Source organism: Cibotium barometz, chromosome 56 (assembly GCF_041138505.1).
Source record: "Cibotium barometz isolate CiBa-2024 chromosome 56, ASM4113850v1, whole genome shotgun sequence".
Lineage (NCBI taxonomy): Eukaryota > Viridiplantae > Streptophyta > Polypodiopsida > Cyatheales > Cibotiaceae > Cibotium > Cibotium barometz.
Window position 1 is genome coordinate 32,689,438 of NC_141101.1, and position 12,364 is coordinate 32,701,801.

Here is a 12,364-nt window from a genome sequence, read left to right on the forward strand (position 1 = left end):
TGAAGCCTCTCAAGAATAAACCCTTATTCATTAACAAAAATGGTGTCTACTTTCCACACGAATTCCTTTGGACCTGAAAAATTTGGTATGCCTTTGGACCTAAATATGTATGAGGTTCATATAAAATTGCTAAGTATGAAGCCTCTCAGGAATTAACCTTATTTAGTAACAAAAATGGTGTCACTACTTTCCCTAGAAAAGGATGGAAAATGCAAGGATGTTAATGTAATTTTATGGTCAATTGGCTATATGAGACCACCTTGTACTACATTTATCTCATATTAGATCCATATCACATAGAATATTCTCACATATATTTTCTCTCCATGGATCTCACTAGAAAAGTAGATTTGGGTTCCAGATATGTTATATAGGGGTTTCTCATAACAACAAAACAAGTTTTGGATAGGCACATCCAATGGTTACATGAATGTCAAGGAAACAATCCAAACTGTCAAATGATAAGGGATGACTTGTTGTCAATTTGAGATATCGTGTAGACAAGAAGCTTTCCACCATTGATAAGGGCCATTGAAAAGTATCATTCATATATGATGATGAGGTAGATAGTACTAGGAGATTCTGTATAAAGACTGCATCCATAAATTTTGTATACAAGACCATACAAATCAAGAATTCACACTTCGCATTCAAACACCATGGCAAAGTGACATATTTGGGATTAGTAATAGACTCTACATCTGTAAATCTATATTTATAAGTACAAGTGTTATGTAGCTCATAACAGCTATGGGAATCTTGTTTGGCCTTTGCGACCATCCACTGGAGTGTGGCGGCAAGCAAGCCGGGGTTCAAGGGAGAGGGCGCCTAGGTGTAGTCCAGTAGGCAACTAGACATGTGTGGGCAGGCAAGCCACTACATATGTCCAATGGTAAGGATCCCTATCCTCATTCCCTCTATGGCTGGGTGTGATCCATAGCTCTCCTCCCTCCATCATTATAGGAGTGAAACATTGGTATCAGAGTCTGCACGATCTTGTGTGCTACGTATGCATTAAGGCCAAAAATAAAAAAAAAGAGCCGTGTAAGGATTGGATAACTTGTCTTAAAATCTGCAGCATCAAAATCCCTGTTCATTATTTCTTCTTTCTCTTTATCCACAACCATTCTACATCATGAATTTCTTCTTGATTTTGAATGTCCCCTAGAAATGCTACAGGCTAGACACTGGAACTCTCAAGACTACTCTTTTCAGCATCCTCAATTCTTGATTTTACATGAAGATAGAAAAAAAAAGCCACATGATGCTGAAGAAGCTTGCATTTCGTGCTATGTAATCTGCAATGCTGCATAGTCACCTTTACATGGTCAAGAAGTAGGTCATACTTTTTCTGCAATCTTCCCTTTCCTGAAGATGTCTGTGTGACAACATGCTAAGATGATCAAACCTCACACCTTCAATAAGAATTGCACTATCATCTTTCAATGCAAAGAAAGCTTACATTTCCTCTTCATAATACTCCTTGAAGTGATCAATCACTGAACTCACTTCAAATCTTACATTGAAATATTCCCTATAGCAATCAAATAAATTTTGTGCACCTGCAAGCTGTAGGAAGTCAAAAACTCTCTCTGCTGGTGTTTCCTCACAGGATCACCTTCATCACTTGAACCCATATCTTTGCAATAAACAACCCTGGAAGGGTGTAGCTCTTAGGAGCACACAATAGAAGCTAACCTTTTAGTGGCTAAGGATTGTACAACCAAGAACAAATTGTGAAGTTTGGGGGCAGCTGGGGGAAGGTGGGTTATCCAACAGGAAATTCTTATGTCTAGAGCATAGAGTGTAAGTTAGAAAGATAACGTGATATGTGCAATCCACTTTGGTCGGATTGATGGAATCGCACTCTCTTTCCACCAACAGGAAGGTGGGGAAATCTTCTATGGTGGGGAAATCTTCAACTTCTGCTTCTTCCGAAAATATCAGGGGGCCTATGGTGGGGAAATCTTCAACTTCTGCTTCTTCTGGAAATATCAGGGGGTAGCTCAGAGGGTTCGGGCAGCTCAGTGGCATAGGGCGGATTAGGGACAAAGAGCTTTTTGGAAAGACAACGCGAAGGTCGCAATCTAGTCTTAGGAGATTGATGCTATCGTGTTATCTTTCTAAGGTGGGCAGATGGGGCAATCTTCTTATACTTTGGAAAGCTCAGAGGGTTGGGATAGCTCAGGGGGCTGGGGCAAAGGGAAAATTAGTGCACTACAAGGGAAGCTCAAGGGAAAAATCAGTGCAGCACTTTGGAAAGACGACCAACTCGAGCAGCTCAGAGGTGGAAGTTTTTATTTATTAACAAGATATTTATAGGCGCGTGAGGCCATGTGTGGCAATGGTACGGATGCCACATGGCCACGCCACACATTCACACATGTGACTCACATGTGTAAAATTGCCACACGTGGGAACCAACATGTTGACGTATAGTCACACGTGTGTGGTTGTCGCATGTGTGCATTAACACTCGCACATGTGGATACACATGTCGCCATACATTTTCGTTGTCCATATGCCGCATGGCATAGTTGACGTCTTCTATAAATAGGCTGGAATTATTATTATTATTATGACCATACGTACATAGACATCAACTGTCCTTCTTTACCCCAGCTCCAGTGGTGTTCAAATTAGCAAAACAAGAGACATTGAGTGTTGTCCTAGCTAAGCTTGTCCCAATGGAATAATGGCGCAATATCCACATACTGAAGTCATTGAAACTAACCATACGCATCGTTCTTCCAACACGTCAAAGGTATGCTTATTCTACTCAAATTCTCAAGATTAAACTCTCTAATTTACACATTTTGCATCAAAATCAAGCCCTCTAGGTAACTAAGTGAAGGTTGTGTCAAATCTGGCCTACTGCACATCAAGGACCAATCAAGGAAATAGGAAATTTGGTGAAGATTGGCTTTCCAAGAGGCTTCCCATGAAATTCTTCTAAATCATTGTAATAGGGTAACTCAAGCTCCAGGTAATTTGGTTGAAGATCGGCTTTCCAAGAAGGAAGAAACCCCATGAAATTCTTTCAAATCATTGTAATAGGGTAACTTAACCTCTAGTGTGTAATGTTTCAAATCTGGCCAAGTTTGCAGGGGGAGGGATAGGATTTGTACAACCAGCCAGTAGCACATATATGAGTGAAATGCCAGCCAGTAGCTCACCAACGTGGTAGGAAAGATGGTGTGACTAGGACGATCCGGTAACATGTGTTATCGTGTATTGTGTCATCTTTCCATTGTCCACTCATTTCTTCTTTGGCCAATTATCACTTGGAAAGCATAAATATCTCAAGCCAATCCTCACACTAATAGTGATTTGTTTGCATGATTTGTAAAGCAGTTAGACACTGCATCAAGAGTACTGCTTGTGTAATGCTTGTTCCTCCCACCAGCCCACACCTGTTTCTGCACATGAAGGAACAATGAAGGAACTAGGAGCCACATGTCACTACTATGGTGGGAAAGTAGGAAATTTGGTTGAATATTGGCTTCCCAAGGAGCAAGACACCCCATGAAATTCTTCTAAATCATTGTAATAGGGTATGTCTCTTACCCAGTGTTGTAACTCAAACTCTAGTGTGTAATGTTTCAAATCTGGGATTTGCACAACTAGCTAGTAGCACATATATATATGAGTGCAATGCCAACTAGTAGCTCACGAACGCGTGACAAGAAAGATGGTACGATTAAGACGATGTAGTGACACATGTTATAGTATATCGCGATGTCTTTCCATTGTTTCTTGTGCCTCCCCCACCAGCCCACACCACTCTCTATCCAGTCAAATTGCATGTACAATGCTTGTTCCTCCCACCAGCCCATGCTTGGTTCTAGCCAGTTAAATTGCCTGTTCAATTTTTTTCCTCCCCCCAGCCCCCCATAGTAGTCTCTAGACAATTAAATTGCATGTACATAATAGGAATGCTCTACTTTGCATGTCTGAATATTATGTACATATCATGTTCTACCTTGCATGTCTGAATCCAAAATGATGCAAGTCCTTAAATGAAGTCATATTTGATTCTATGTTTGATTGACATGCCTAAGATGGCTAGAACAAAGAAAATAGCAAGGAGGGTTGGACCAAGTCCAGGGTTGGTAGAGAAAGAAGCAAAAAGTGAAAACACATTATCAAAGAAAAAGTTGAAAAAGAGAATCAACCAGCATGTGAATGCCCTAAGAAAGATAAGGAAAGCCTAGAAACATGTTGAGTTACTCATACCTAAGCTTACCTTCATGAGAGTTATGAGATAGATTTATGATGTATGGAAGCTTGGGATAAGATGGTCTGGCAATGCAAAATGTGCCCTTCAAGAGGCTGCAGAAGACTTCATTATAGAATTTTTTATTGATAGTTACATTTTTTCTACCCATGCACATCGGGTCACTCTTATGCACAAAGACATGCACACGTGCATGCTAATAAGATACAAATTTGAGAAGTTATTGCATCCTTTACCATTGAGTGACCCCAGTGCATTCAATATCTTGAATGTCCCACTAGCTAGAAAACCTAAGGATGCAGGTATTAAGATTGAGGATGTTATGCATGATAGGGATACTAGGACTACAGATCGATTAAAAACTAAGAAGGGAAAAGAAAAGATGGCTTCTGAGGAAGAAAGGAGGATTGATGAAGAAAGAATAATGGGAGATGAGCTGATAGAACTTGAAGAGAAGAATGTACAAGATTTAAAGAATGTACCTGGATAACTTGTTGCTTATGTGAAAGATTTTGTTAATGGTGCAAATTATCTTGATATAGCACCTTCAAATATTTATATGTTGTCAAAGAGAAATTGAGAGATAAATGATGTTGTGATCTTGATATCTCTCAAGTATGTAAGCTATCTTTTTTGAAAATTTATCTACTCATTTTTTTTCAAGATAACTACCTAATTTATCCTTTTATTTATTTTTTGTAGGCTTCTTTTGTCCACCCTACCCCCAGAGGCCTATTTTGCTATTTTTTTGCTAGACCCCATAGTCTCTATTTATGTACAAGAGAAACAAGCACCAATTTTGCAAGGTTGGAAAAATGGTTGAGGAGATGCGACATTGAAAAGGTACAATATATAATTGTACCTTATAATGAAATGTAAGTATTTTATTTTAAATATGTTTTAATTTGTTTTATGTCCTTTTATACATATCTATCAATTGTTTTTTCTTTTCTCTATTTCATAGGAGCCATTGGAGTGTAATTATAATTGATATCAAGAAAAGAAAGACATGTTTATTGAATTCCATGCTTGGTATGCATGGAGAAGCCAAATTGTAAGTTTTTAATTTTAATAGAGATTGTCACTACAACAGAATGAGGGTCTAGCTATGAAAATAGCAGCATTTTTATAACTACAAGGGTAGGTAGATGTCGGGCCATTTTTGCTGCTGCTAGAAACACTGCTATTTTCGCTGCAAACGGGTTCACTGCTCATCAGCAGCGAAAATATCGCTACACAACAGCGATATTTCATTGTCCTGTAGCGAAATGTCACAATATTTCACTATTATTTTTGCTACTCAACAGCGACTTGTATTTCATTGTTGAGCAGCAAAAGCTCTGCACAGTCAAAAAAGAGCTAGGGTAGATTGGGGAGTCTGCACAAGACTCCCTAGTCTACCCCAGCTCCTTTTTTTTTAATTAAAACAGTCACAGTTTCAGATTTATAACACAAACACAAATATAAAAAACACATACATTGTGGAGAATGCAATTCAGCTTAAAAAATTAGTATATTTCAAAAATTGTTGGGCCTTTGGCCATATATACATAAAGTTTTTACAATGAAGAGGTGTCTAACTGGAATCCTCATTCGGATTCTGAGTGATCAAAAATTGTTGGGCCTTTGGCCATATATACATAAAGTTTTTACAATGAAGAGGTGTCTAACTGGAATCCTCATTCGGATTCTGAGTGATCATCATCATCGTCTTTCTCGTCCTCTTCACTTGCTTCACACTGATAATTAGGATCCTCCTCTTCCTCTTCCCCTTCATCCTACATACATGCCATCAAGCGCAAGGTAAGCAAGAGCATTAAAATACAATTAGACATAGAAAAGAGAATGGTTTAGGCTCACTTACCTTATCTGCTTGAGTTCCCAAAATGGACTCATCCAAGTGTACACCACCTCGCGTATGCATCCACGCCCACAATTTTGATGGGGGGATCTATACCCATAGTCATACTCCTCCTTTGTTCGGTCATGCCCCCAACAACCTCCCTCTACAAAAAACAATTAAGAAAATATACAATTATTTCAAGATAACAATATAGTACAAAATGAAATGAAAGAAGAGAAGAAATGATCGCTTACAAAATGATCAAGAAAGGAGAATTTCCCACCGGAGCCGAAGTGCAAAGCCCTTCGCTTCCGTGGTTGGGAAGCACTCGCTGCCGCTTGTTGTTGAAAAGCACCTAGGTGCTTTCTCATGAAGTTGCGTGCATGCCTCCACTCCTCGGCCGTACACACGCTATGCTTCTCCAAGTTATTCTTTGCTGCTCTCTTGATATTTTCTCTCCTATTAGAGATAAAAAGCTTGATCTATCTCTTCATCCACTCCTCGGAGAAGCAAAGACCCACATGTGGCATAGGGAACTCCGACTTAAGCACATCAATAACGTATTGCTTAGAAAGTTCATCTTGTGCTTTCCACTTTTTGAAGGAGTTCACAAACTCTAGGTTTGCAAGTACACGCATATACGGTTCATGACTTGCTTTCCTTGTGCATCTCGAGGGCACCATCTGCATCCATGTTGTATGGTAGGAGGCGTGTATCGAATGGTGGAATGAGTCTCCTAGGGGCTGGATCATAATGTGTAGATAAGGAGCCCCCTGTTTGGGGAGATGCATCGGGAGTCCTAGTGTTGCTTTTGTCAAAGCAAAAGCAGCCTCCCTCCCCCCCCGACTCCCTACTACATAGTCGTCGTGGGTGAAGATAGACATGAGGGAGCGGGGGTGGGTCTAGTAGAAGGTGATGTAGGCTCATCACAACCAAATCATGATGGGCCTGCACGACTTGGCCCCACGCCTATCAAAGGCGTGGTCTGCTCCGACTAAGAAAGTGGGGTAGATTTTTTCCACGACGTCCGACTGGTCAAGTGGGGTAGTCTGCCCCCATGGCGTTGAGTAGCCCGATTGTAAGCCCGCCTATAAGACTTATAGAATGCATAAAAGATGTGTATGTGAAAATGTTTGATGGAACCATACTTGTGTATGTGTAAACTAAGACCAAGCTTGCTGCTGCCCATATCGTTCATTTATAATGCTTAGCAGATTTGCAACATCAAGGTCTTATGAACGGGTCAATCAACATTGCTACTCCTTACATGCATGAGGCAATAAAACACGATTTCTCTAACCCAAGCCATACTTAAATCTTAGACAAAGAATAAAACATGTGATATTAGAACATTGTTAAGACCTCCTACAATACTGCTTAGACAAGTAAGGTGGACAATGCCCCTTTCGGATGATAGGTTCCGAGGACTTTCCACACGCTTCCCACTATTAAAGCCAAAGGCAACTCCTCCTTTACAAGAGAAGGATAGTGAGAAGATCGAGGGTTCCCCCTTCACTATAACCACGTACTCGCAGATAACCACTCCTAACTTGACATAAGCAGCATTCTAGATGGCAGATAACCACGTACTCACAGATAACCACTCCTAACTTGACATAAGCAGCATTCTAGATGGCATATAACAATGCCCCATATCTCTATACATAAGTCCATTTCCTGAACACTGCACCCGAGGTTGATATAAACATGAGATTGATTGAATAAGGCCGCTTACCTCAACAATGTGAAGCCAACCAAGAGAAAACAACAACACAAGCTTAGACAAAAATACAGCATGTGATATTATGACATTGTTAAGACCTCCTACATTACTACTTAGACAAGCACAGTGGACATTGCCTCTTTCGAATAATAGCTTTTGAGGACTTTCCACACACTCCCTACTATTAAAGCCAAAGGCAGCTCCTCTTTTACAAGAGAATTATAGTGAGAAGGTCGAGGGCTCCCCCTCCACTATAACCACCTACTCGTGGATAATCACTCCTAACTTGACATAAGAAGCATTCTAGATGGCATATAACAATGCCCCATATCGCTTGACCTAAACCATAGCATATGCATAGTCTAAACCATATGCTATGCATAGGCTTGCATAGCCTATACATACGCTATGCATAGCCTATACGTATCCTAAGTCAAAACATTAGTTCATTAGTTCATAAGCACTATGCATACCCTATGCATAGCGTATATGTACCCTATACATATGCTATGCAGCATAGCGTATGCATACCCTATGTATATTTATGCATATGTTATTCATAGGGTATGCATAAGGCCTATGTATAAGCCTTGGGCATAGCCTATGCATAGGCTATGCATAACCCAAGGATGCAACCCTTGGGTGCCAAGATTAGGTTTAGGTCAAGAGCCTATGGCCCCTATGCATAGCCTATGCATAGCATATTCATAGGCTATGCATAACGAATGCATAGCGTATGCATAGGCTATGCATAGCGAATGCATAGCCCATGCATACACTATGCATAGGGGCCATAGGCTCTTGACCTAAACCTAATCCCTGGCACCCAAGGGTGCAAAAACACAAAGAGAAGAAGCATAAACAAAGAGAGCTTAGCTCTACTAGCCGAATCCGTATGAACTGCTACGTGGCCGGAACCCTTGGTGGTTGTTCGCTTGAATACACCTACAAAACATTATCATGTAATAAATCAAAACATTAGTACATTAGTTCATAAGCACTACGTATCAGCCCTATGCATAAGCCCTATGCATATGCTATGCATAGGCTATACATAGCGTATGTATACCCCCTATGCATAGCCTATGTATAGCATATACATAGCATAGGCATAAGCTATGCATACGCTATGCATAACGTATGCATAGCCTATGCATAGGAGCCATAGGATCTTGACCTAGAACCTAATCCCTGGCACATCCAAGGGTGCAAAAACATAAAAAGAAGAAGCATAAACAAAGATGGCATACCTCTACTAGCTGAATTCGTATGAACCGCTACGTGGCCAGAACCCTTGGTGGTTGTTCGCTTGAATAGACCTACAAAAAATTTTCATAATAAATCAAAACATTAGTTCATTAGTTCATTAGTTCATAAGCACTATGCATAGCCCTATGCATAGGCCTTATGCATATGCTATGCATAGCCTGCATCATACGCTATGCATAGCCTATGCATAGCCTATGCATAAGGTCTATGCATAGCCTATGCATAAGCCCTATTGCATAAGGCTATTGCAATAAGCCTATGCGTAGCTCTATTGCAATAGCCTATGCATAAGCCCTATTACAATATTGTATGCATAAGCCCTATATGCATAAGGCCTATGCATAGCCTATGATTAAGACCTATTGCATAAGTGTTATATGTATATTATGTGTGCATATACTAGGAGGCTAACCCACAGTAGGCTTGTGAGCATGGGAGCATGGAAACAAGCTCCAGTGGAGCATGGGTCAGGACTAACCTTAAGGGTTAAGGTTAGGGTCAGGCATCCAAGGGTCACACATAGGAAATGGAGAGTCAAGAGTCACTTGAGGGCCCTTCTATATAATAGGGGCATGGGGCACACTCAAAGGAGGCTTGGAGGCCAAGGCTATGTTATCTTAAGGCTTAGACTATGTTCTCTTGATGTTATCTTGAGGCTAGGTTATGTTATCTTGAGGCTAGGTTATGTTATGTTCTCTTGTGTGTAGAGGAATGTTATGTTCTCTTGTGTAGAGGATCATAACTACTCGCCTACCTTTTCACACTATAGCTACATGCTACTGGATTGGAGTTATACCTCTTGATGGTATGGGACATCAAGGTAAAGGTATGATGTACTTCATTATAATTCATGTGTGCATCCCTTAGGCTCGGGGGTGGTCGGGTGGATGAGTTTATACCTGATTTATGCATGTTTATGCATAACAATTATTTAGAGAGATCTTACGGTTTTGACAGTGATATCAGAGCAATCTCTAGTTAATTGTTGTTATTTTTTCTTTCTTATTGTAAAATTTTAGCATTTTTTGAAGTAAATTTTAATATTTACTAAATAAAAATGTTATTTTATTGATTTCTGTTGATGATTTGCATGTGGATCATTCGATATGGCAATTAGAACACATGTTACTACTATTCAATGGACGAATCGACGTTGCGGGGAAATTTCGTGAGTTTAATGCTATTTTTTTCTATTTTTTAAATAAGCATTAATGGAAATTTTTACAAAAATACCACATATTTTATTGTGGATATTTTTGGTATAATGGATTCCTTAAATTTCTAGAATTTTAAGGAATTTTTTCCTAATTTTTTAGAAATGTTTTGAGCATTTTTATGGTTAAAAATGTATTTTTTATACATTTTTGCAGGTTTTTCCGCAGGTATGCGATCAAATTTCTGCCAATTTTCTGCTGAAATACAGTAGGGGGCAGCATGTTGATGCATTGAATGCTCTCCTGTGTGTGTGGGACCCTCTTCGTCTCTCAATTCTGAATTTTCCTTCTATTTTCTTCTCGCGTGTATAAACACCTCTTAAAAAAGCATATTTTTTATTAATGTTAATCATAATTAGGAGTTAATTATGATTAAAAAAGATTAATCAAAAGTTCACCTCTCTGTTAATAGAGAGAGAAGGAGGGGGTGAGAAGAGAATTGAATGGAGAAGAAGGAGAGGAGAGAGGGAGTCCTCTCTCCCTCTCTCTTTTTGGCGCACGTGGGGGTGGGGGAGGACGGCTTTCGCTGCAAGCGGGCGAAAAAAATAGCCACCCCCCCATAAAATTGAGTTTATAAGCTTTAATAAAAGCTTATTAAGGTTTGGTTTATTTTATTTTATTTTTTAAAAATGAGTTTTTAAATTTAAAAAAAAGAGCTTTTGAAATCCTTTCAAAAAATCTTGGAAAAAAGCCTAAAAAAATATTTGAGAAAATATGAGATTTGAAAAAAAGAATTTCTCTGAAATTTTTGAAATTTTTTCTCTTAAAACCCTTTGGCTTTTTGCATTCCTGAGAAACCTTTGGGCGTTCCGAATTCCGAAAAATCTTTTGACCTTTCGGATTCCGGAAACTTTTGACCTTTCACGTTTTGATTTTTTTTTTTGTCTTTTCATTTTCCCAAAACTATTGGCTTTCCATACTCCGGAAATACCGTTGGGATTCTGAAATTTTTTGACCGTTTGTATTCTAAATGCGTTTGGGGTTAATTAAAAATTTTAAAAAAAATCTTAAAAATTAGTGGAAAATTAGACAGAGGTTATTTTAAATTTCGAGAAAATGTGGGGTTGGTGTTTGGCATGTGGTGTGTCCATTCAGGCACTCGTGACCATTCAAATTCCTTTAAAAATATATTTTTTTGACCCAAAAATTTAGAAAATCCATTAAAATTGTACATTTTCATTGGATTTGAGAATTGTCGGGTGGAATTGGAAATTTCGTGAACGATGGGATTTTCAGGAGAAATTAGGAATATTCTAGAAATTAGAAATATCCTAAAAATTGGTATTTTTAAAATATCAATGGTATTTTGGCAAAATTATTTGCTAAAAAGTTTCTGAAAAAATATAGGTTTGGAATTCCATAAGATAAGTTTGGTGGAATTCAAAAATATCGTATTTTTAGGCCCTATAAAACTAGGAAAAATTTGAAAAAAATCATGATAATTCATTTTCTCCAGAATTTAATATTTTGAGGGTTATTTAACCTTGAAGTATGTTTTCTCGTACTGACATTAGATAGATGTGGGTTATTCGCATATTATTAATACGATTGTACCTCGTATTAGTAGTTATTTTTGTTTGGATTAATTCTAAACGATGTTTTGCCATAGTTTAACCATTCTTTTTGGACATGTTTCTTACTTTCTTCAATGATGGCTAGAATTTGCGTTCAAAGTGTGTTTCACCTTTGACACTTTTCTATGATAATTTATTTTGCACTTGTTTAAGTGTGGTTTGTGCTTAATTTCTTAAGACTAAGACAAATTCTATCATGGGTTAGTTGATCTGTTTGTTTTGGTGGATTTTATTGGATGTTTTCCAAGTTTTATATGGACTCATCAGGTTCTGCCTAGATCACTTGTGTCTAGGGGTTTTTTATTGAGTGTGACACACATGTGTTTCACTTGCTTACTTTGGAGTTTTTCTTGAACGACGCCACGTTCATATACTTCGGATTGATGAGTTGGCCACCAATTTTAATGCTTCTTTTGGCATAATTAATGACCATTAGATGGCATGCATTGATTTTTATGATCAACTATGGTTTTCATGGATTTGAGGAGCTTTTATGCTTTTATC